Source organism: Rutidosis leptorrhynchoides, chromosome 8 (assembly GCF_046630445.1).
Source record: "Rutidosis leptorrhynchoides isolate AG116_Rl617_1_P2 chromosome 8, CSIRO_AGI_Rlap_v1, whole genome shotgun sequence".
Classification (NCBI taxonomy): Eukaryota; Viridiplantae; Streptophyta; class Magnoliopsida; order Asterales; family Asteraceae; genus Rutidosis; species Rutidosis leptorrhynchoides.
Window position 1 is genome coordinate 172,143,250 of NC_092340.1, and position 26,299 is coordinate 172,169,548.

The window sequence follows — 26,299 nt, forward strand, 5'->3', positions numbered from 1 at the left end:
ATTGCTTGAGGACAAGCAACGTTCAAGTGTGGGGATATTTGATAGTGCTCCAAATGAACATATATTTTGTAGCAATATCCTCCCAATATGTAAATTATTTAGTTGTAATTGTTCTATTTTAAGTTGTAATCGTTTATATTAAATAAGTGTGAAGACAAAAGGCGAAAACGACGATTTAAAGACAAAAACGTCCAAAAAGGTCAAATGTACAAGATGTAACATCCCGCGTTTTTCCGTTAAATTTATTTTTAACACCGTCTTTTTCTTTTAAATAATACCTTTCGTTATTTAAATTCGTAGTTTCCGTTGACTAACGTTCATAATAATTCCGTCATTTAATTATAACATCTCTCGTTAACTTGCGTTTTAAAAATATTCGTTTGGTTAAATCCCGCACCCGCTTTGAAACTCGAGGGACCGGAGTTGCCAAATGGGCAAACTAGTTGACTAGGTCAACTAGTCAACCCATTTCATCCATTCCATCATCTCCCTCATCCCTTTTCTCTCCATCTCAAGAACACACACACAAACCCATTCCATTCATTCATCATCTAAATTCAATCTTGGAAGCTCACAACAAATCCGATTACATATTTGGAATCCTCTCTTCATCCTCTACAATTTGATACTAACTTCATCTCGTTTGGGTAACATTTCTAAAACTCTAGATTTCTCTAAATTCGTGTTTTTGACTTGAAATGGTGTTAGTTAGTGTCTATGGCTCATTGTGATGTCGTGTATATAATTTGTATGCTCGATCTCGTTGTTTTAGTGTAACTAGCATGAACTTGAATTTTGGTGTGTTGTTCTTGAATTTAGGATGATCATATGTTGTTAGATGTTAAAAGTTCATGTTCTAATTGTGTTCCTAGTATCATTAGCTTCATTTTGATGTATAGATTGATTTAAGAAACTTCATAAACGCGATTATTGATTTTGTGAACTTTTGGTTAGGGTTGACAACTCTTAAAACGAACTTTTGATGCGTTGAATGCTTGTTAATGTTATTGATAAGTGTTTAGTTGTGTTACATGTTTCATTACCTTCAAAACGGCATATCATATGTATAAATTGGATTCCCAAAACTTGAATTGCAATTGATGAACTTGAAACCTTGTTTTGGAACGTTTAACGAACTTTCGACGAGATTTTTGTTGTCTAAAATGATAAATTTGATTTAGGAAATGTATCTAGTTGTGTTCCTTGTCGAAAGAGCTTTCCGGTGATATAAAATACATGTCTTGATTGTTTGCGGATCATAAACTAGGATTGATTGAAGTTTGGCTCGTGCCTTGTGTTTTCTGCAAACAGGGTCTGTAAGTCTTTTGGGACGCCGTCCCAACCTCCTAGACGCCGTCCCACCCTTTATATCAGGACGCCGTCCTGGCAATTGGGACGCCGTCCCACTCTTCATATCAGGACGCCGTCCTGGAAATTGGGACGCCGTCCTGATACACTAAAACTGGCTGTTACTTTGGTCATTTGACATAAAAATGTTTGCTATGCTACGGACCTCCGATTAACATGAAACTTGGCCAACATGCTCATATATGATTATATAACTTAGAAAAATTGTCGGATACCCAACCCGACCCCGTTGACTTTTCTGTTGACTTTGACCCGACCAAGTTGACTTTTAATCAAACTTAACCAAATACTTATACAACCTTTCTAACATGCCTTTATACTTGATTCTCGCATGAAACTTGGCAACGTGATTCACATGCTATATTTAATCGAGTCGTAACGAGCCATAGGACTAATTGAACACATTTCACCCGACCTTGTGTCGTAACCGGTTAATTGATATAACTTACTTGTTTAGGTCAAGGCTAAGCAACTTTCATGCACACGTTTACTTTGTGAAGTACATTTATACTCGTGCACTCGAGGTGAGATCATAGTCTCACCTTTTCAACAATTTTTATTCTTTTAAATCGTGGGCTGAGAAACATATACATTACATATTTATATACATTTCACATGTATATATACTTTTCATACTTTTATACTTTGAACACAAATACGAATACAAAGATACAGACGAGTTAGAACAAAAGTCCTCAATCCAATTATCATTAGTTCCACTTGCAGGGTGTAAGTGTAAGCGAGTGATTATGTTGTGTGGCCATACGGGTTTAACGAACCCTCATTCAGACGGTTCGCTACCGTTAGTGGATGAAATATAATTTCAACGTGCATAGTGTATGTTCTAACACTATATTCAAAATTCAGAGGGAAGATTCAGTTAAGTTTTGGTAATTGGGTGCTCGTGATACAGACAACATCCTTTGGGATGTATACGCTTGATATTCACTTTATACTAAATCTTGTGGTTTACAAACACATCTTTAGAGATGTATACGCCTTGATACTAAACCTTGTGATTCAAAATATACTTTTACAAATACATTTATGATCTCACCAACGTTTTCGTTGACAGATTTCTATGTTTTTCTCAGGTCTTGCACGATATGTGATACATGCTTCCGCTCATTATTTGATACTTGCATTGGATGTCGAGTATACATGTTTTTCGTGGAACGTCTTTTGACTTTACTTTAAACTGTGTCGCCTGGATTTCAATCGTACTTATAACGTTGTAACTTAACTTTTGGTTGAACAATTCTTGTAAACTTTGAAACAATCTTTATTTTGAAATGCAGGCGACATATTTTGGTCAAACGTTATCTTAAAGACTTATAATCAGGTAATGGGACCCACGTAGCCGACGCCGTCACTTGACGATTTGTCGGGGTCGCTACAGTTGGTATCAGAGCTGGTTTAACCTTAGCCGTAAAGGTAGTCACGCGCGCCGGCTGTCAGGCCGGGCACTCATACGGACTATGCTTTTTGGCAGGTTAATCGTAGAGGGGGTTCTCACAGTGTTACCTGTGACGAAGCATTGGCTCTTACCCCTTGCGATCCCTTGGAATTTGAGGGTTGGCAGTTTGGCAGAAATGCGGGCCGTAAAATCAGTGTCTGAGGTACACTCAGTGGTCACCAAGCGGTTAGCTGGAAAGGCACTGGGTGGGTTTCTACCCTATCTGTCGCTACAGTTGGTATCAGAGCCTTGGTTGTAGGGATTTAGAGTTCATTTGTGTCCACCCCGAGTCATAGGGTACATAGGTGAATCTAGACTACAACCGGCATATAGACTGCAGTAGGAATTACTTGACTATTTGTGCATTTATACTCGAACTCTTCTATGATATCTAACTCGTATTCGATCTTGATCTTATGTTGATAAATTTTGTTGACGCGCCACCTTGACTTTATGAAGTAATGTTAAATGCACATGAGAATCAGGGTAATATAATTTCCGGGATTATATTACGGTGATTCACATGGACGTTCCGACATTATGACATAAAGAATTTAGGGCGAGTCAAGGAAAATTTTCTCCCTATCCTTATTCCATACTCCGGTTAGTATTGTTGAAAATACTAACCAACGATATTCTTGTGTCTTTAAGGAACAATGGCTCCTCGTCGTGTACGCCGCAATGAAACTCCCGAACAAGCTCTCGAACGGATGATAGCTACCGCCGTAGATGCGGCCATGGCCGGTCACTCATCCAACAACAATAATAATAACAACCACAACAACAACAACAACAACAATGGAGCCGGAAACTCAAACGAGGGATGCTCCTATAAAGCTTTCATGGGGTGCAAACCTCACACTTTTGATGGAACCGGGGGACCGGTCGTGCTCACCCGATGGTTTGAGCAAACGGAAGCCGTCTTTAGCATAAGCGGTTGTCGGGACCAAGACAAGGTCAAATACTCCACTCACACTTTCTCCGGAATTGCTCTAACATGGTGGAACACCTATGTTCAATCGGTGGGTACCGATGAAGCTCATGCCCTCTCTTGGGCCGATCTAAAGGAAAAGATGATTGTTGAATATTTTCCGCGCGAAGAAACCCGAAAGCTTGAGGAAGAACTAAGAGCTTTGAAAGCGGTCGGAAACGATCTTAAAGCTTATAATCAACGCTTCGCCGAACTATCCTTGATGTGTCCTAATCTTGTTAACCCCGAATCTCAAAGGATTGAGCTCTACATGCTCGGTCTTCCAAAAAGCATCAAACAAGGGGTGATGTCATCCAAACCCACTACTCATCAAGCCGCTATGAACATGGCTCGCCAACTAATTGAAACGGTTGACGAAATCGTAGTTCCGGCACCTAAGGCCGAGGATAAATCGGGCGGCAACAAAAGAAAGTGGGAACCCTCCCAATCAAGCAACAACAACTTTGCTAAGAAGCCTTACACCTCCGACGGCAAGAGGGGTTATACCGGACACCTACCGTATTGTAACGAGTGCTACAAACATCATTTAGGCGAATGTGGCAAACCATTTTGCTTGAAGTGTCAAAGAAGTGGCCATGTAGCCCACGATTGTAGGAATACCGCTCCCGTCGCTCAAAAGGAGCACAATGCACCCAAGACGGGTGTTTGTTTTGAGTGTGGCCAACCGGGTCATTTTAGGAGTGCGTGCCCAAATAAGAAAATCAACCCCAACGCACGCCGTTAAACTTTCAACATCAACGCCTAGGATGCCCGAGACGACGATGGACTAGTCACGGGTATGTTTCTTCTCGAAATTCTCACGTTTCATGTTTATTCGATTCGGTTACCGTTAGACGTTTTATAAACAAGTCTTTGACTCGTGCTCTTTACATTCCACTTTTCCCCTAGATACTACTTAGACGATTTAAGTGACCAACGGAAAAATATTGTGTGCCTATAAATTTTATTGGAGGATATACATTAAGACTTTTGACTTGACACCTATAGAACTAGGGAGCTCGGAACATATTCGTTAAAAAAAAAAAAAAAAAAAAAAAAAAAAAAAAAATGTGTTTCCCCATCGTCTTGTATAGATTATTGTGAACTGAGTAATTTTCGGTTGGAAACCGATACCCTCTCCCTCGCATCCATGACCTCATGATTATTTGCATGAATCCCGTATGTTCCAAATCGACCTCCGTTCCGGTTATCATCAATTGGGGGTTAAGTGAGACGATGTCTCCTAAGCCACTTTCCGAACTCGCAACGTTAGTTGTAAATCTCTCTTAGTACCGCTTGATTTATTTAGGGCTCGCCCGTATCCATAAACCTCTTGAACCGCGTATGCAAATTCATATAGACTAATCTGTTATCGTATTTATAGATGACATCTTAACTTATTTAAGTAAAGAAGAAAACGAACAACATCACCATCTTAAGCTCGAACTTTTGAAAAAAAAGAGCAACTTTATACCAAATTCTCCGAGTGAGAATTTCTGTTGAACGAAGTCCAATTTTCTAGACCATGAAGTTAATGGTCAAGGAATTACAATCAATCTCGAAATCAACGGGACGGAAATTCGTTATTTTGCACGAAGAATTCAAATACTAAATTGTGGATCCGATCAATATTCTTGTCATCACGTACCACACTACATACCTCTGTTATTTCACCGTTACCGTCTGATATTACTGGAATTTAAGATAACCCACAATCCAACGATACTTCACTCTTCTTTGACTTAACGCCCTTGTGTTTCTGATAATCGGCCAACTATTATGCAACCCCGAACTATACAACTACGTGTACTATCTCGTTTCTCTTTCAGACTTCAACTTTTGACAACTAGAGGCACGTTATGGCAACCTCGAGATGTAAGCTCATCCTATTCAAAGTCCTCATTTCACTCCCATCCTCATCGCTCGCATTTTCCGTTTAAGGAAACTCCTTGTAACATTTCTCCATGGATAGATAAACTCCTCATATTACATTAGTATTCGCCACGAGGGTGAATAGTCCTAACGAACATTTTTCGACCCCTAACTGACTTGTTCAAACATATCTTAAGAGATTCTATTCCAACACGGTGTATCTTCGTCATTTATCCTGTATCGAAATACTCGTTTCACTTCTAGCGTTACAAGAGACCTTGGGAACCCGCTTAGACACATGTACCGTGTATCTCTCACAAACCGACGAACCGAGCAAACGAACGATTTACGTCTTGGAAAGACATCTCACAAACTCGTATTGTCACCTTTAGTAGATCACTCTTACAACAGTAGTTACCACTCGTGTGTTCACGCGCACTTTTCGAAACCTTATATGACCGCTAATGTCATACCCCGGCTCATTTAACCAAAGCATCAACCACCGAAATCTGAACTCCATCAAGAAACAACAATTGAGATCGTTCAAGTCCGAGAAGGGCTCGAGACAACCCATTGTCGCCAGAAGAGTTATACCAAACTTAGAGGAGAACCTCACAAATCCCAGTGTGTAACCGCGTAATATTGAGAACCCGCACCTTGGAAGGGTGTAATCCGTTTCGGGAATCAGGGAAAGTTAAACCCGCGACATGTTAACCCTTTTGAAACATTGGGGCGTATTGGAACCGCTCCCTACCGTTTAGAACTTCCGACTCAATTAAGTTTCCGTTTACCCTACATTTCGTGTAACAAACTTAGAAACGTGTCCTGCGGAACAGGAACGTGCAATCCTGCTGGATACATCAACTATCGATGACAAACTTCTCTTCATAGGAAAACCAGTTGAAACTGGGGATCGTAAAAACCGAACCTTAATGCAACGTAAAACCCTGACTATCCAAATTCATGAGAACCCTCAAGAACGTACTTTCACTTATTCATAGCATTGACAACGTAAAGTCTCGAGTAAGAGATATCGACTACTACTTCCAACTAAATTTCGGGACGAAATTTCTTTTGAGTTGTGGATAATGTAACATCCCGCGTTTTTCCGTTAAATTTATTTTTAACACCGTCTTTTTCTTTTAAATAATACCTTTCGTTATTTAAATTCGTAGTTTCCGTTGACTAACGTTCATAATAATTCCGTCATTTAATTATAACATCTCTCGTTAACTTGCGTTTTAAAAATATTCGTTTGGTTAAATCCCGCACCCGCTTTGAAACTCGAGGGACCGGAGTTGCCAAATGGGCAAACTAGTTGACTAGGTCAACTAGTCAACCCATTTCATCCATTCCATCATCTCCCTCATCCCTTTTCTCTCCATCTCAAGAACACACACACAAACCCATTCCATTCATTCATCATCTAAATTCAATCTTGGAAGCTCACAACAAATCCGATTACATATTTGGAATCCTCTCTTCATCCTCTACAATTTGATACTAACTTCATCTCGTTTGGGTAACATTTCTAAAACTCTAGATTTCTCTAAATTCGTGTTTTTGACTTGAAATGGTGTTAGTTAGTGTCTATGGCTCATTGTGATGTCGTGTATATAATTTGTATGCTCGATCTCGTTGTTTTAGTGTAACTAGCATGAACTTGAATTTTGGTGTGTTGTTCTTGAATTTAGGATGATCATATGTTGTTAGATGTTAAAAGTTCATGTTCTAATTGTGTTCCTAGTATCATTAGCTTCATTTTGATGTATAGATTGATTTAAGAAACTTCATAAACGCGATTATTGATTTTGTGAACTTTTGGTTAGGGTTGACAACTCTTAAAACGAACTTTTGATGCGTTGAATGCTTGTTAATGTTATTGATAAGTGTTTAGTTGTGTTACATGTTTCATTACCTTCAAAACGGCATATCATATGTATAAATTGGATTCCCAAAACTTGAATTGCAATTGATGAACTTGAAACCTTGTTTTGGAACGTTTAACGAACTTTCGACGAGATTTTTGTTGTCTAAAATGATAAATTTGATTTAGGAAATGTATCTAGTTGTGTTCCTTGTCGAAAGAGCTTTCCGGTGATATAAAATACATGTCTTGATTGTTTGCGGATCATAAACTAGGATTGATTGAAGTTTGGCTCGTGCCTTGTGTTTTCTGCAAACAGGGTCTGTAAGTCTTTTGGGACGCCGTCCCAACCTCCTAGACGCCGTCCCACCCTTTATATCAGGACGCCGTCCTGGCAATTGGGACGCCGTCCCACTCTTCATATCAGGACGCCGACCTGGAAATTGGGACGCCGTCCTGATACACTAAAACTGGCTGTTACTTTGGTCATTTGACATAAAAATGTTTGCTATGCTACGGACCTCCGATTAACATGAAACTTGGCCAACATGCTCATATATGATTATATAACTTAGAAAAATTGTCGGATACCCAACCCGACCCCGTTGACTTTTCTGTTGACTTTGACCCGGCCAAGTTGACTTTTAATCAAACTTAACCAAATACTTATACAACCTTTCTAACATGCCTTTATACTTGATTCTCGCATGAAACTTGGCAACGTGATTCACATGCTATATTTAATCGAGTCGTAACGAGCCATAGGACTAATTGAACACATTTCACCCGACCTTGTGTCGTAACCGGTTAATTGATATAACTTACTTGTTTAGGTCAAGGCTAAGCAACTTTCATGCACACGTTTACTTTGTGAAGTACATTTATACTCGTGCACTCGAGGTGAGATCATAGTCCCACCTTTTCAACAATTTTTATTCTTTTAAATCGTGGGCTGAGAAACATATACATTACATATTTATATACATTTCACATGTATATATACTTTTCATACTTTTATACTTTGAACACAAATACGAATACAAAGATACAGACGAGTTAGAACAAAAGTCCTCAATCCAATTATCATTAGTTCCACTTGCAGGGTGTAAGTGTAAGCGAGTGATTATGTTGTGTGGCCATACGGGTTTAACGAACCCTCATTCAGACGGTTCGCTACCGTTAGTGGATGAAATATAATTTCAACGTGCATAGTGTATGTTCTAACACTATATTCAAAATTCAGAGGGAAGATTCAGTTAAGTTTTGGTAATTGGGTGCTCGTGATACAGACAACATCCTTTGGGATGTATACGCTTGATATTCACTTTATACTAAATCTTGTGGTTTACAAACACATCTTTAGAGATGTATATGCCTTGATACTAAACCTTGTGATTCAAAATATACTTTTACAAATACATTTATGATCTCACCAACGTTTTCGTTGACAGATTTCTATGTTTTTCTCAGGTCTTGCACGATATGTGATACATGCTTCCGCTCATTATTTGATACTTGCATTGGATGTCGAGTATACATGTTTTTCGTGGAACGTCTTTTGACTTTACTTTAAACTGTGTCGCCTGGATTTCAATCGTACTTATAACGTTGTAACTTAACTTTTGGTTGAACAATTCTTGTAAACTTTGAAACAATCTTTATTTTGAAATGCAGGCGACATATTTTGGTCAAACGTTATCTTAAAGACTTATAATCAGGTAATGGGACCCACGTAGCCGACGCCGTCACTTGACGATTTGTCGGGGTCGCTACACAAGATACAATCTAAGTGGTTCAACTTATTGATAAGAAACGTCTAAAAATGACAAAAGTACAAGTTGCGGAACGCAAAGTACAAGATATTAAATTATACGAAAAGGCGTTCGAAAATCCGAAACTGGTACGCGAGCCAACTATCAACGCCTGACGCAATGGACCAAAAATTACAAGTCTACTATGCACAAGAATATAATATAATATATAAATAATTATATTAATTATTTATATTTTATATTTATATATAAATTATGTCGACAAGCAAGGTTCCAAAATTGTGAGAGCTGAATTTTCAAACTCCGCGACTCGCGAGTTTGCAGGCTTAAAATGCCGCAACTCGCGGAGCTACAAAAATCAGAAATGCCTATAAAAGGCCATGCATTCTACCGAGTTTAAATAACATAAAACAATAATAATAATACTCTGTAAGATATAATAAATAAATATATATAATATATATATATATATATATATATATATATATATATATATATATATATATATATATATATATATATATATATATAGTATAGGGTAGTTTTATATTAGATTAGTTCGGGTTATGTAAAGGTTATTTTACGGGTTTTTGAAGTCGAAATTCTGTCCGTGTAACACTACGCGATAAATACTCAATGTAAGTTATGTTCTCCTTTTTAAATTAATGGCTCGTACTTAAGTTATTATTATGCTTATTTGAGCCAAAGTAATCATGATGTTGGACTAAATATTAAAGACGGGGTAATTGGGCTTTGTACCATAATTGGGTTTTGGACAAAAGAACGACACTTGTGGAAATTAGACTATGGGCTATTAATGGGCTTTATATTTGTTTAACTAAATGATAGTTTGTTAATTTTAATATAAAGATTTACAATTGGACGTCCCTATAAATAACCATATACACTCGATCGGACACGATGGGCGGAGAATATATATGTACGAATAATAGTTCATTTAACCGGACAGGGGAATGGATTAATAGTCACTAGAATTATTAAAACAGGGGTGAAATTATATACAAGGACACTTGGCATAATTGATAACAAAGTATTAAAACCTCGAGTTACACGCAGTCGATAACCTGGTGTAATTATTAAACAAAGTATTAAAACCTTGTTACAGTTTAAGTCCCCAATTAGTTGGAATATTTGACTTCGGGTATAATGATAATTTGACGAGGATACTCGCACTTTATATTTATGACTGATGGACTGTTATGGACAAAAACCAGACGGACATATTAAATAATCCAGGACAAAGGACAATTAACCCATGGGCATAAAACTAAAATCAACACGTCAAACATCATGATTACGGAATTTTAAATAAGCATAATTATTTTATTTCATATTTAATTTCCTTTATTTTATATTTAATTGCACTTTTAATTATCGCACTTTTATTTATTGTTATTGTATTTAATTGCATTTTTAATTATCATACTTTTTAATTATCGCAAGTTTATTTTATCGCACTTTTATTTATCGCAATTTCATTATCGTTATTTATTTTACGCTTTAAATTAAGTTATATTTATTTTTAATATTTACATTAGGTTTTAACTGCGACTAAAGTTTCAAAATCGGCAAACCGGTCATTAAACGGTAAAAAAACCCCCTTTATAATAATAATATTACTTATATATATATTTGTATTTTAATAAATTAAAACTAATATAGCGTTAAGCTTTATTTAAAGATTTTCCCTGTGGAACGAACCGGACTTATTAAAAACTACACTACTGTACGATTAGGTACACTGCCTATAAGTGTTGTAGCAAGGTTTAAGTATATCCATTCTATAAATAAATAATTATCTTGTGTAAAATTGTATCGTATTTTATAGTATTTAGTTGTAAAAATAAAGCTATTTTATATACACCTCGCATAACATCAGACGCAAACGACCAAAAAGCTCAAAAGTACAAAGTACGATCCAAGAGGTTCAATTTATTGATGAGAAGCGTCTAGAAATGACAAAAGTACAAGTTACAAAACATAAAGTACAAGATATTAAATTGTACGCAAGGACGTTCGAAAATCAGGAACCGGAACCTAAGTCAACTTTCAATGCACGACGCAACGGAGCGAAAATTACAAGTCAACTATGCATATAAATATAATATAATATAATATAATATATAAATAATTCTTAAAATTATATATATATTATATTTATTTATTAAAAAAATCCGTCGGCAAGCTAGGAGCCAAACTTGGATGAGCTGTAATCCACTACTCCGCAATCGCGGAGATGTGAAGGAGAAACCCTTCGAGATCGTGGAGCACACCAAAACTGAAATGGGGCCTATAAAAGGCAACGCATTCGATCGATATTTTACACTTCTTTTTCTTTTCATCATACGTAAAGATATATATATATATATATATATATATATATATATATATATATATATATATATATATATATATATATATATATATATATATATATATATATATATATATATATAATTTTAACTTTAATTTTAATTTTAATTTTAATTTTAATTTTAATTCTAATAATAAGGGTATGTTAGCGAATGTTGTAAGGGTGTAAGTCGAAATTCTGTCCGTGTAACACTACGCTATTAATAAATCACTGTAAGTTATGTTTAAATTATTTTCATTAATGTCTCGGAGCTAAGTTATTATTATGCTTATTTAAGCCGAAGTAATCGTGATGTTAGACTAAATATTAAAATTGGGTAATTGGGCTTTGTACCATAATTGGGGTTTGGACAAAAGAATGACACTTGTAGAAATTAGACTATAGGCTATTAATGGGCTTTATATTAACTAAATGATACCTCGTTAATTTAATATATAGACTTATAATTGTACGTATTTATATATAACCTCATACGCTTGACTGGGTACGGTGGGCGGGATATCTATAAATACCAATAATTATTCATTTTACCGGACACGGAACTGGATTAATAGATAATAGACTTGTTGAAATAGGGGTGGATTACATTCAAGGGTAATTGGTGTAATTGTTAACAAAGTAGTAAAACCTTGGTTTACACGCAGTCGATAACCTGGTGTATTCATTAAACAAAGTATTAAGACCTTGTTACAATTCGAATCCCCAATTAGTTGGAATATTTGACTTCGGGAATAAGAATAATTTGACGAAGACTTTTGCACTTTATGATTATGACTGATGGACTATTATGGACAAATACGTATGGACATATCGAATAATCCAGGACAAAGGACAATTAACCCATGGGAATAAACTAAAAACAACTCGTTGAACATCATGATTACGGAAGTTTAAATAAGCATAATTCTTTATATTTCATATTTAATTGCACTTTTAATTATCGCACTTTTATTTATTGTCATTTTATTTAATTGCATTTTTAATAATCGTACTCTTTAATTATCGCAATTTTATTTTATCGCACTTTTATTTTCGTAATTTACTTTACGCTTTAAATTAAGTTATATTTATTTTTAATATTTTACATTAAGTTTTAACTGCGACTAAAGTTTTAAAATCGACAAACCGGTCATTAAACGGTAAAAACCCCCTTTTTATAATAATAATACTACTTATATATATTTTTGTATTTTTACAAATATAAGTTAAAAATATAGTGTTAAGCTTGTTTAAAGATCCTTGTGGAACGAACCGGATTTACTAAAAACTACACTACTGTACGATTAGGTACACTGCCTATAAGTATTGTAGCATGGTTTAGGTATATCCACTCTATAAATAAATAAATCACTTGTGTAAAATTATATCGTATTTAATAGTATTTCCTAGTAAAAATATAACTATTTCCTAGTACACCTCGCACACATCAAGTATTTTTGGCGCCGCTGCCGGGGAAAGCCGAAGCGAAACGCTATAAAAAATATATATTTATTTTTAAAAGTTGGTTTAAAATATATAATTTATAAAATTATAAAGTAATTTTATTCTATTTTAGTTTTTAAAATTAAGTTTTTATTTAAGTTATATAAATATTTTATATAAAACAAAAAAACTAATTAAAACTGAGAATTGGGCCGAAACCCGTCGAAGCCCAACACTGTTTTTAATTAAATATTAAATTGGGCCGAACTGTTTTAGGCTAATTTTTAATCTGGTAAAATTGCACTCCGCGATCTCAGAGGAGACAAGCCACAAAGCTACGAGATCGCGTAGCACACCCTGACACGCCTGGTCAAACCCTAATTCTGCATTAATTAAGGAGTATTATTTATTATTCTTATTAAAACCCTAATTAGGGTTTAATTTTAAATTAATTAGTTTTAGTTTTTATTATTAATTTGTATTTTTAATTTAATTAGTTTTATTAATATATAAAATTAATAGTTTTATAAAATAAATAATATAAAAATAATATTTTTATAAAAATTGTACTTTTTACAACTTTAAGTTTATTTTTATATTTTGTATCTTTTTATTCGTTTTAGCGTAATTTTTGTATTTGTCGTATTTAGTTCTAAGACATTGTTTTTGCCATAGTTATTTTTATTTCTAGACTTTTTAGACTTTGCCGTAAAATCCCTTAAGTGCTTTTTCTTTAGACTAAGATTTAGGTGCTTTAAGAATTTTGCGACGCCGTTTTATAAAATTTAGTACCTTTTTAATTTTTTGCCATTTTGGATATAGTATTCCTTTTAAGCTTTAATATTTTTAGACGCAACTTATAATTCTTAGTTTTTAGACTTTTTAAGTTTCGACGCACTACTTTCTTATTTTTATTTTTCGACGCCTATTATTTTTTCGACATTTTTCGACGCACTCTTTTTCTTTCTTATTTCTCGACGCTCTAGTTTATAGGACATAGAATTTTTTTTTTCTATTTCTTCTCTAAAATTTGAAAACGAAAAATTATTTTAAGTGGTTAAATTGATAGACATCAAAATTTTCTGGTTCGTAGTAATAGTTGGATTTGTACGTGGACCGGGTTATTGGAGCCAAACAGTACTCAATTATATTGAGACCAAATGAATCCTGCCCCTCTGCTGCATCTTTTGGCTATTCGAAACGTGGGCAAAATCAGAAAAGTCTATTAATTTGATAACTTATATAATTTTTCTTATTTTTATAACTAATAGGATATTCAGTGAATGCACCGAGCAAAATGATCACCACCTTTTGTACGTTCACCACCTGTAACTCGATCAAGACATCTAGCAAATATTGTCGCCGTTGATTTTTCTTTAGAATCGTCATCCAGTCGACCAAGTACTCCAATTCAAATTTCCGATAATCCATTTTTTGAACCCGACCTCACAATTAAGAATTTGGAGAATATTCAGGGACGATTTCGAGATCCTGAACCATTAATCTTTCCTCCGGAACCACAGATCATTCAAACGGAGATTGTCGAGGAATAACCCATTAAATCAGAATCCTCTAGTGATTCAGATTCAACAAATTCAATCATGGAAAATCTGGAACCTCTAAGTATGGAAGACCGAATGCGAGCTAAACGCACTGGCCAAGGTCACGCAATTACTCAACCTGACATTAATGCGCCAGATTATGAAATCAAGGGACAAATCCTATACATGGTGACTAATCAATGCCAATTTAGTGGTGCGCAGTAGGAAGATCCGAACGAACATCTTCGTACCTTTAATAGGATCTTCACTCTATTCAAAATCAGAGAAGTGGAGGATGAATAGATCTATCTCATGTTATTTCTCTGGACTTTAAAGGGAGAAGCCAAAGATTGGTTAGAATCGTTACCTGAAAGGGCCGATTGATACATGGGATGTTTTAGTTGAAAATTTTCTTAAACAATTCTTTCTGGCATCTAAAGCCGTGAGACTTCAAGGAGAAATTGTTATGTTCACACAAAAGCCAAACGAAACTCTGCATGAGGCGTGGACAAGATTTGGAAAGTTATTAAGAGGATGTCCGCAACATGGTTTAGACACTTGTCAAATAGTACAAATATTCTACCAAGGATGCGACATCACTACAAGAAAAGACATCGATATAGCAGCTGGTGGTTCCATTATGAAGAAAACAACAACTGATGCTTACAAAATTATTGATAACACTGTTTCCCACTCACATGAGTGGCACCAAGAAAAAGATATCGTTAGATCAACTAAAGCAGCTAGAGCCGATTCTAGCCATGACTTAGATTCCATTTTCGCAAAGATAGATGATGTCGAGAGACGAATGGAAAAGATGACTAAAGATATCCACTCAATAAGAATTAGTTGTGAGCAGTGTGGAGGACCACATTTAACAAAAGATTGTCTCAGTATTGAACTAACAATGGAACAAAGAGAGAATGTTTCATACATAAACCAAAGGCCTTGAAATAATTATCAGAATAATTATCAACCGCCAAGACCAATCTACAATCAAAATTAGAATTATAACCGAAATGTTCCATACATTAACCAAGAAGGTCCAAGCAATCAACAAGTATCCAAAAATACTTACAATCAACAAAGACCTATTTTTCAAAATAAACCACCACAAATCGATGATAAAAAGCTAAATTTAGAAGACATGATGTTAAAGCTAGTTGAATCTCAAACTCAGTTTTTCACATCTCAGAAACAAACCAATGAACAAAATGCTTAAGCATTTAGAAATCAACAAGCTTCTATTCAAAATCTGGAACAAGAAGTAAGTAACCTAGCAAGATTGATAGGTGAAAGAAAACCGGGAAGTCTACCTAGTGATACTAATGCTAACCCCCGAAATGAAACAGCTAAAGCCATTACCACAAGAAGTGGTATTACACTTAAACCACCTGAAATACCTGTAATTTCCGATGATGTTATTCCTACTCCACAAGAACCACAACCTGAGCAAGAAAAGGAAACAGAACCGGTAGTTGAAAAGGTTAATGAAGATAACACAGTTAAAGCTAAACCTTATGTTAAACCATACCAACCACCACTTCCTTACCCGAGTAAAATGAGAAAAGAGAGACTTGAAGCCGAGCAATCCAAATTCTTGGATATGTTTAAACAGATAAATGTTAATCTTCCTTTCATTGAGGTGATTTCAGGAATGCCTAGAATTGCTAAATTCTTAAAAGATCTAATCACTAATAGAAAGAAAATGGAAGAACTCTCGGTTGTTACAACGAATGCTAATGGTTCTACAGTACTATTGAATAAGATACCAGAAAAATTATCTGATCCAGGAAGTTTCAAAATTCCATGTTTTCTGGGAAGTCTTAGTTCAATAGAAGCATTGGCAGACTTAGGTGCTAGTATAAATCTAATGCCGTATTCATTATACACTAAACTAGACCTTGGAGAATTGAAACCAACACGAATAAGTATACAACTAGCCGATCGATCAGTAAAATATCCTAGAGGGATAATGGAGAACATGCTAGTTAAAGTTGGTACTTTAGTATTTCCAGTAGATTTTTTTATACTGGACATGGAAGAAGATTCTCGTGTTCCTCTCATATTAGGAAGACCATTCTTAAACACGGCCAAAGCAATAATAGGCGTGTTTGGTAAGAAACTGACCCTAAGTATAGAGGATGAGAGTGTTACCTTTTCTGTGGATAGAGCCATGCAACAACTGCAATCTGCAGATGATACATGTTATTATATTCAAACTATAGAATCACATGCAGAATTGTTAGAAGAATTTCCAGAATTACAAGGAACAGGAGAATGTTCTTTAGGAGAAGGAACTGAACCAATTGATGAAACTGAAATGTTAGCTACACTTATGGCTAATGGATATGAACCAACAACAGAAGAAATTCAAATGCTAAAAGAAGAAGATAGATATCGATATAAATCATCGATAGAAGAACCACCGACATTAGAGTTAAAGCCACTTCCAAACCATTTGGAATATGCTTATTTACATGGTGAATCTGAATTACCTGTAATAATATCATCTTCTCTTACTGAAAATGAAAAATCTCAACTCATTTCTGTGCTAAAAGCTCATAAACCAGCTATTGCATGGAAAATTCATGATATTAAAGGAATAAGCCCTTCGTATTGCACACAAAAAATCCTTATGGAAGAAGGTCATAAAACGTATGTGCAACGCCAACGAAGACTAAATCCTAATATGCAAGATGTTGTTAAGAAAGAAATTATTAAACTGCTAGATGCAGGTTTAATTTATCCAATCTCTGATAGTCCATGGGTAAGCCCAGTTCAATGCGTACCTAAGAAGGGTGGCATGACTGTCATCACAAATGAGAAAAATGAGCTTATTCCTACTAGGACTGTAACAGGATGGCGTGTTTGTATTGATTATAGAAAATTAAATGACGCCACCAGAAAAGATCACTTTTTCTTACCTTTCATTGATCAAATGTTGGAAAGATTAGCCGGAAATAGTTACTATTGTTTTCTTGATGGTTTTTTCGGATATTTTCAAATTCCAATAGCACTCGAGGTGAAAGGACCCGTTCATATACATTATAAACGATTCACAATAGTTGATTACATTGCGAGGTATTTGACCTCTATATGATACATTTTACAAACATTGCATTCGTTTTTAAAAGACAATCTTTCTTTACATCGAAAATTGACAGGCATTCATACTATTTCATAATATCCACTATCCAACTATAAATTGATTTAATAATAATCGTTGATGAACTCAATGACTCGAATGCAATGTTCTTCGAAATATGCTATGAAAGACTCCAAGTAATATCTTTAAAATGAGCAAATGCACAGCGGAAGATTTCTTTAACACCTGAGAATAAACATGCTTTAAAGTGTCAACCAAAAGGTTGGTGAGTTCATTAGTTTATCATAATCATTTATTTCCATCATTTTAATAGACCATAAGAATTTCATTTCCAGTTCTCATAAATATACGTCCCATGCATAGAGACAAAAATAATCATTCATATGGTGAACACCTGGTAACCGACATTAACAATATGCATATAAGAGTATCCCCTATCATTCCGGGATCCTCCTTCGGACATGATATAAATTTCGAAGTACTAAAGCATCCGGTACTTTGGATGGGGTTTGTTAGGCCCAATAGATCTATCTTTAGAGTTCGCGTCAATTAGGGTTTCTGTTCCCTAATTCTTAGATTACCAGACTATATAAAATGGGCATATTCGATTAGATAATCCAACCATAGAATGTAGTTTCGATCACTTGTGTCCATTTCGTAAAACATTTATAAAAGCAGCGCATATATTCTCAGTCCCAAAAATATATATTGCAAAAGCATTTAAAAAGGGAGTAATGAAACTCACACATATAAATATTGTAAAACAGTTAATAAAGCATTTGCATGTATTCTCAGCCCAAAAATGTAATGAGTAAAAAAGGGAGCAAATGAAACTCACCATACTGTATTTTGTAGTAAAAATACATATAACATCATTGAACAAGTGTAAGGTTGGCCTTGGATTCACGAACCTAATTTATTTATAAATATTTATGTATTTGTCAATATTTGTCTAATACATTAAGTTAAGTCATAGTGTACCACAATCCTAATGCTCGAGTCTAATATGTCAAAGTCAACAAAAGTCAATTTGACTCAAAAAAGATTTCCAAAGTTTATACATGATTATTATATCGTCGTTTAAATATTTAAAAGATTTGTTAAAGTATATAATATAATTTATTTATTAATAAGTAAAACTTTATTTAAAATATACATTTGTATATCTTAAGTAATAAATTTATAAAGTTTCATTATGATAGCTTTTATTAATGTAATTATATAATTTGTATATTTATTTGATAAAATAACATTGATAATAATAATAAATAAAAGTTGTATTTATTTTGTAATAATAATAATTATTATTCTATTAATCAAGATATCAATATTTTTATTTACAAAAAGAGTTATTATGATAAAAAAACAATTCTAATTATGATAACATTAATATTTACAATACTTTTAATATTAACTTTAAAATAATAATTTTATTTAAAATTGATAATAATAATAATGATATTTTATAATAACACAGATTTTTCTATCATAAACGATATTTTTAGTAAAAGCATTAATAATACTTTTAATAATAATAAAATTGATAAAAATACTAAAAATGATAATTTTATCGAAATTATTATCTTACAATATTTTAATTTCATCATGATACTCATACTCATTATTTTCTAATAAATTCGTTTAATAGTTTTTAATCGTCTTTTACATCGTCTTTGTATTAATGATAATAATAGTAATTATAGTAATCAAGTGTTACTAATATTAGGTTTTAACCATAATAATACTAATGATAATATTAATAATAATTATAACGATAGTAATAATAATAGCAATTTTCAATGAGAATAATAATAATATCAATAATGGTAATAATAATAATCATAATAATAATAATTTGATAAAAACTATAACGACGATAATAACGATGATAATAATAATCATTTTTAATAATAACATCAAAAATTCAATTGACTATAGTTTCTAATCCGCTCGTCGAAATCATTCGACATCTAAAGGAAAAGTTCTTAATTTTTCGCTAACTTTCCAACGATATACATATCTTATACCTTAGCTCGTCCCTAGTATAACAATCTTTAAGATTCAACATAACCTAACTAAGGGCAATATCAAAAGTACTAGCATGCATAATCCTAAATACTCGAGCACTAGTCAGGGATACACTATTAATAAATAAAAGTTAAGTTTTGAGTGCTCACGTATCAATATTGAGGTTCAATATTGCAGGAAAGGTACGCAAACGCAACGGAGATGATAAACACTAGATTGACCTCACGAGCATACCCTCGAACATTACCCATCACCTCCATAGCTATAACCCATAATTTCCTTAGCTCTATCCCACTCATAAAACCCGTTTTGAAAACACTTAGACAGCACTCCGTCGTAATATTTTATGTATACTACTAATAATAATAACTCCTAATAATAATATGATTAATAATAATAATAATAATAATAATAATAATAATAATAATAATAATAATAATAATAATAATAATAATATAAATAATAATAAAACAGATGGAGTACTCGTGTATAGTGTTTGATGAAAAAAAATATATTAGACAACAGATTACGTTGGCTTTATAGCCATTTTCTGATTTTGACTATTCTGCGACTCGTTCTCTGAACACATTATAATCTTCGTAACTCGCGAGGATTAAATAAATCCATCTGTCCCATTATTTAAGGCTGCCGACAGCCAATTCTCTTCATTACGTATGACATATTGAAGTTTATTTATAATTTATTTAATATATATTATATTTAATCTTTAGGATTAATTAAATATTATATTATATTTACGTTCATGGTAAAAATATAATTTTTACAAAAATGACACGGTCGTGGTCTCGCGACTCATGTACCACTTTCGGTTTTTCGGACGCACTTTCGTACGTTTAGAAAACTAGCCTTTTACGTTACGCGACGTATACCTTTATCAAAAATTTGACTTACTCATCAATAAATTACCTTATAAAAAATGTAACTTATAAAATTGAGCGTTGTGGTCATTTACTTTTATAAATCAGTGACTCGTTGTTTATCAAAATATTTTATTTTAAATTAAACGTTTTGTGACATGTACCTTTATTATTAACTAGACTTAAATTAATTAAAAACTAACCCACTCAAAGTGTAACTTAATCTTTTGAGTGTTTTGGTCATTTCCTTTTATAAATCGACGTCTCGTTATATAACAAAATATATATTTAATCTTATTAGTTTGAATCAAAACGTTTTATGACTAAAATAAAATATATGTACATTTAAAATTTATAAATTTATACATAATACCTATGTTTGAAATATTTATCTAATAATATAATATTTCACTTTTCAAAATTAATTATATTTCAAAGACCAATATATATATAATATTAAAGTCGTGTAAATACTAGATATTGTTATATCACCTAACGCTTATGCTCAAAAACTTAATCTGATATAACTTATTTATGCGCCAACATTTACTTTAATTTCTCAAACACTCTAGTTAATATATCTAATTATAAATCGAATTAATGAACAAGGGTTACTATCTTTTACCTAACTAATATATCTAATATACATAAACACGTTCTATATACGTTGCAAGTTATCAACCAAGTGTTATGAAATTCAATCCTCCACTAACTTTTGTCTAACTCCCAATAAGTGACACTTTGTTCTTACTTGTAAATCACTTTACCATTTATTCTGAATACCGTTAAAAGTAAGGGTTTCCTAATTCAAAGTGGACCTCATAACAGAGACTCATAATCATAGTTCAATGTATCCGATAATTCAATCATTTGATATTATCTTTTAATCTCGTCGATAAACTTACATCGAACAAATACGTTCATGTAAATTATTATCTATTCAATACCTTGATAGCATTTCCAAGTTCATAAAATAGATCTCATAGCTTATGTTCATATCAACTAATCCGTTCAATGTTTTATAATATATATCAATCTAATAAGCACACATGTATATATACATATATATTTATTTACACGTAATTGTTCGTGAATCGCTTGGCATGGTCAAAGGGTATTTAATTAAATGAATATAATTTCAAAACTTTCGAGACTTAATCATTACAGATTTGCTTATCGTGTCGGATATATATAAAGGTTAAAGTTTAAATTTGTTCGGAAATCTCCGGGTCATCACAGTACCTACCCGTTAAAAGAAATTTCGTCCCGAAATTTGATAGAGGTCGTCATAGCTAACAGTAAGAGTGTTTTCATGACGTATATGAACTGATAATTTGGATTTTATCATCATTGATTAATATAGATAAAATGATTTGTTTTGTGAAGAGCACGAATGAAGCTATCACTTAAGAGTGAAAATGAATAAAAGTGAGTTTGACTTAACCGGTGTCGTAGTCAAGATTGATTTCCGGAATTTAAGGAATTTAGAAGAAATCTTCATATTAAGATTTGATTCTTCGGTAATTAAGGAGATTCAGATCTTCTTTGATTAAAAGCGATAATCTGCTTCGATTGCTCTGTCGAAAATTTTTCCTATAAATCCACCCTCTCCATTTCCTTACAACTCACACCTTCTGTTCTTTCTTCCTCAATTCCTACTTTAAAGTATTCGTTAATATGCTCCATCCCATCCTGATCCTTGATATCCTCTTAACTTGCATATCTGTCATTCTTCTTTTTAATCTGCCACCAGAAGAATCTATTTACTTCTACTATACTCTTGGGTTTATAGTGTTTCTAGTTCTCCCATGTCTTTACATTGCTATATGCATCGATATATATGGGTTGTAATTTCCGGGTTGTTGTTAGATTTTACACCTTCCCTTATATGTCGATGTCCCTGCTTCTGTCTTCTATAGTCATCGTCATTTATAGTTAAGGCTCTCTTCGATTTGCTGCGGTCTATACCCCGATTTTCTATTTCGGAGCTTTGTCCTTTCGTTTCTTCTTCTTGCAATTAAATAACTCTTGTAATTGTCCGGAATTCGTATGTATGGATTTCAGAAGGAATATAGTAATTGTTCTAAGAAGGAAAGGATAATGGTAAATCCTGATTTGTTAAATTACCAGAATACCCTGGGAAAGACCGAATCATCAAGAAATATTTTCTTGATATATTTAGAGATTAGATAGAATGTAAGAGTCGTGTAAATGGCACATGATGACGGTATGTTCTGTGATTCATCACATTCCATTAGAAACTCAGCATGAATTACTGTAATATAATGACGTTGATCAAGTGTCATTATATTATACTAACCCATGTATCAGTTCCCAACACTACTTCAAAACATTCATATTTGAATTTTTTTTTTCAGAATTTAGAAACTAACACAGTTTCTTTTATGTTGCAGATATTACGGAGAGATAAATGATCTCAGATAAGGATAGTGGTGAAGATATCTCCAGAAATATGGAGAATATGTATAATGGGAGATACGAAGATATCTTATAATATCTAAGGTAAGATGATGATGAAGAATATCTGTCTGTGAAGGTTTAGAATAAGGGGTAACGTGTTTGCTAACGTTTTCAGCAGACACTGAATCATTTGAATCCTTTGAAGGCAGATTTAGTCCCTGTGATTTGTCCACGGCTTCCTTCATACTTTGCTCAATCCGTTTTCCAGTTCCAAATCTTCTCTTTTTCTGAGCTTTACCAACTTACTATCTTTTATCATCAAACTTTTGACTGTTTAAGTCATCTACCATATTTATGTTTCCTCTGCATTTAATGCTATAATATCTGAATCACTGATTTTCAATCCGAGGTGGGTTCAGAAGAATCGTGTTTTAGATGATTAAACGCTGGTGGTAATATGGTGGAATATGAAAGGTTCCTTAGTAACACTGATGAATGGGCAACGTATTTATCGGGGTTATAATAAGACTGGTCCGACTGAAAAGTCGAAGTTGACTTGCTGGAGCTGTGACAAAATTGGCTACTTTGAAAAGGAATCGTAAGGTTGTTTTTGCTAATAAATGATAAAGAATTCGACGCGGGTATGTGTTAAATTACGACTTTGGTTTCGAGAGCTTTTCAGGTACAAGACTTTAGGTAATGTGTGGTTGGATTATCATCTCAATTGTTCATTGTTTGAAGTGTCTTCCGGAATTTCGAAGAGTTTTAGATGCAAATTGTCATAGTCACTATCCAAATGATGAAATCTTCCTGAATCTCGAATGATTTATATTCCTCTGAGTGTTACGAATAAAAGTGATGTTCTGTCACAGTTTTGAAGTCAAAGTATAGCTTTGAAAAATGTAAAGATCTAAGAGTGATGATTTTGGTTGTATCTCGAGTTGAATTCTGAAATTCTCAAAATCAGAATATGTAATTAGATTTGAATGAGTGTGGTTGTTTTGATTTCTTATAGAAGAATGTATATTGGTTTAGTTAATGATTATTGAATCAGAATTGAAGACTGTAACATATTAATTGTGATTTTATATATCTCTCGGGTATTACGTACCCGTTAAAAAAATTTCACAAATAATATTTTGAACAAGAATTCTCATTACAATCTTTATGAAAATATATGTGGGTATATTTTCTTTAGGTGTAGTACAGATTCAATGAGTTAATATCATACTAAGCTTATTTGATTTTCGGATTGAATTAGAAATGAATTTTCTCTAAAACATTAGAGATTACATAATCTTTGCGGAGTATTTCACTAATGTAATCAATGCTTCAATATTTATATGTATTTCCTTAGTGAATCATGCTGATGCTCATAGAACTCTTGCTAACTTCGCAAGATACGAATATTGTTTTCTCGTAAATTTCGGGTATATCGAAGATGAAAGTGTATAATCAAACATGTTATTGAATGATACACTTGATTTATTATGAAATAAAATTCATTGAGTTGAAGCAGAGATTGTAGTTAACAATGATTAAATTGTTAACGAAGAATGTACATCATAGCAAATTAATAATATGAATTAACCAGATAGTTAAGTTCCATACATAATAGCTTAGTACAGAAAGATTTATTATGGTTAAAAATTTATATATATATATATATATATATATATATATATATATATATATATATATATATATATATATATATATATATATATATATATATATATATATATATATATATAATATACATATAAATTCTTTGGAGAGACCGAGTTAATACTTCATAACTCGTTGATACAATATACACGTTTTAAATTCGTAATGGTTTCCACAGTGATTTCTTGAACTGGCGGGGCTTGTGATGTTAGAGGTACTGACGATTCTAAGGATGTTGACAGCACTGTTGGTGAGGCTAAGAGTACTGTTGAAGCTGTTGGTAAAACAGGTCTAGCTTTTACGCACCATTCTTGTCAGGGTTTCGATCCTTCTCTCAATCATCTCCGTCCACTTATCTGATCTATGGTTAAGGCTGAAATAAATAATCTCCAAGACTTTAGAGATTACATAATCACTGCAGGGTGATTCTCCGATGAAGTTATGAATCAATACTTCATCGTTTGTTGCAGTTGGTACTCTTTGGTATCTTTGGTGCGTGTGACGTTGATATCCGATATACAGATTGGGACATTGAGGTGTGTGATGCGGATGTGATTGTTGGTGGTGGTAATGATCCTGTTGTTGATGGTGGTGCTGTTGATGCCGGTGATGCTTCTGGTGCTTTTAGCATTGAGGCTTGCGATGTGGATGTTACTGGCGGTACTGGTTACGCTGCTGGTGCTGCTGATGGTGTTTGTAACCTTCGCACCATATTCTCCAAAGCCACTACCCGAGCGCGAAGCTCGTTGACTTCTTCTATTACACCGGGGTGATTATCGGTTCGGACGAGCGGATAAATATAATCTAAAATTTGATGTAGTATATAATCGTGACGAGATACTCTGGAGATGAGAGAGAAAATGGTTTCTCGAACAGGTTCACCGGTAAGTGTTTCAGGTTCATTGCCAAGAGGGCAATTTGGTGGATGGAAGGGATCACCTTCTTCTTGTCTCCAATGATTGAGGAGGCTACGAACCCATCCCCATTTCATCCAGAATAGATGATGGCTGATTGGTTGATCTATTCCGGTCACGCTGCTTTCGGAGCTCATGTGGAAATCCATATCGGCATAGCTGTCAGAATCTGAGGAGTTCGAACTGGTTGAGGGATCCATCTCGTATGATTAGGGAAAGAAGTTTTGGTATGAAGTAGGTTGTAGAATTTAGATTTGGTATTCTTCAATTACATAATTTTCATATGTATATATAATACCTAAAATCCCATAAACTACGGAGAATCTTTGAAAGATGTTGGTCAAAGTTCACAGTAACAGATACGCTGAGATATTAATTCGTCTATACACTATTATGCAATAAATGCAGGAAAACGTGTCTAGACTTAAGATTAATAATCAGGTAATTTTTCTAAGGATGTTAAGTAGATGATTTTCGACACAAAATGATAAGCAAAACTTATGACATGTAGACACGGTCGAAGTCCAGACTCACTAATGTATCCTAACGACTTATCAGTTAGACACACTAATGCAGACCTGGTTCGCTAAGACCACCGCTCTGATACCAACTGAAAGG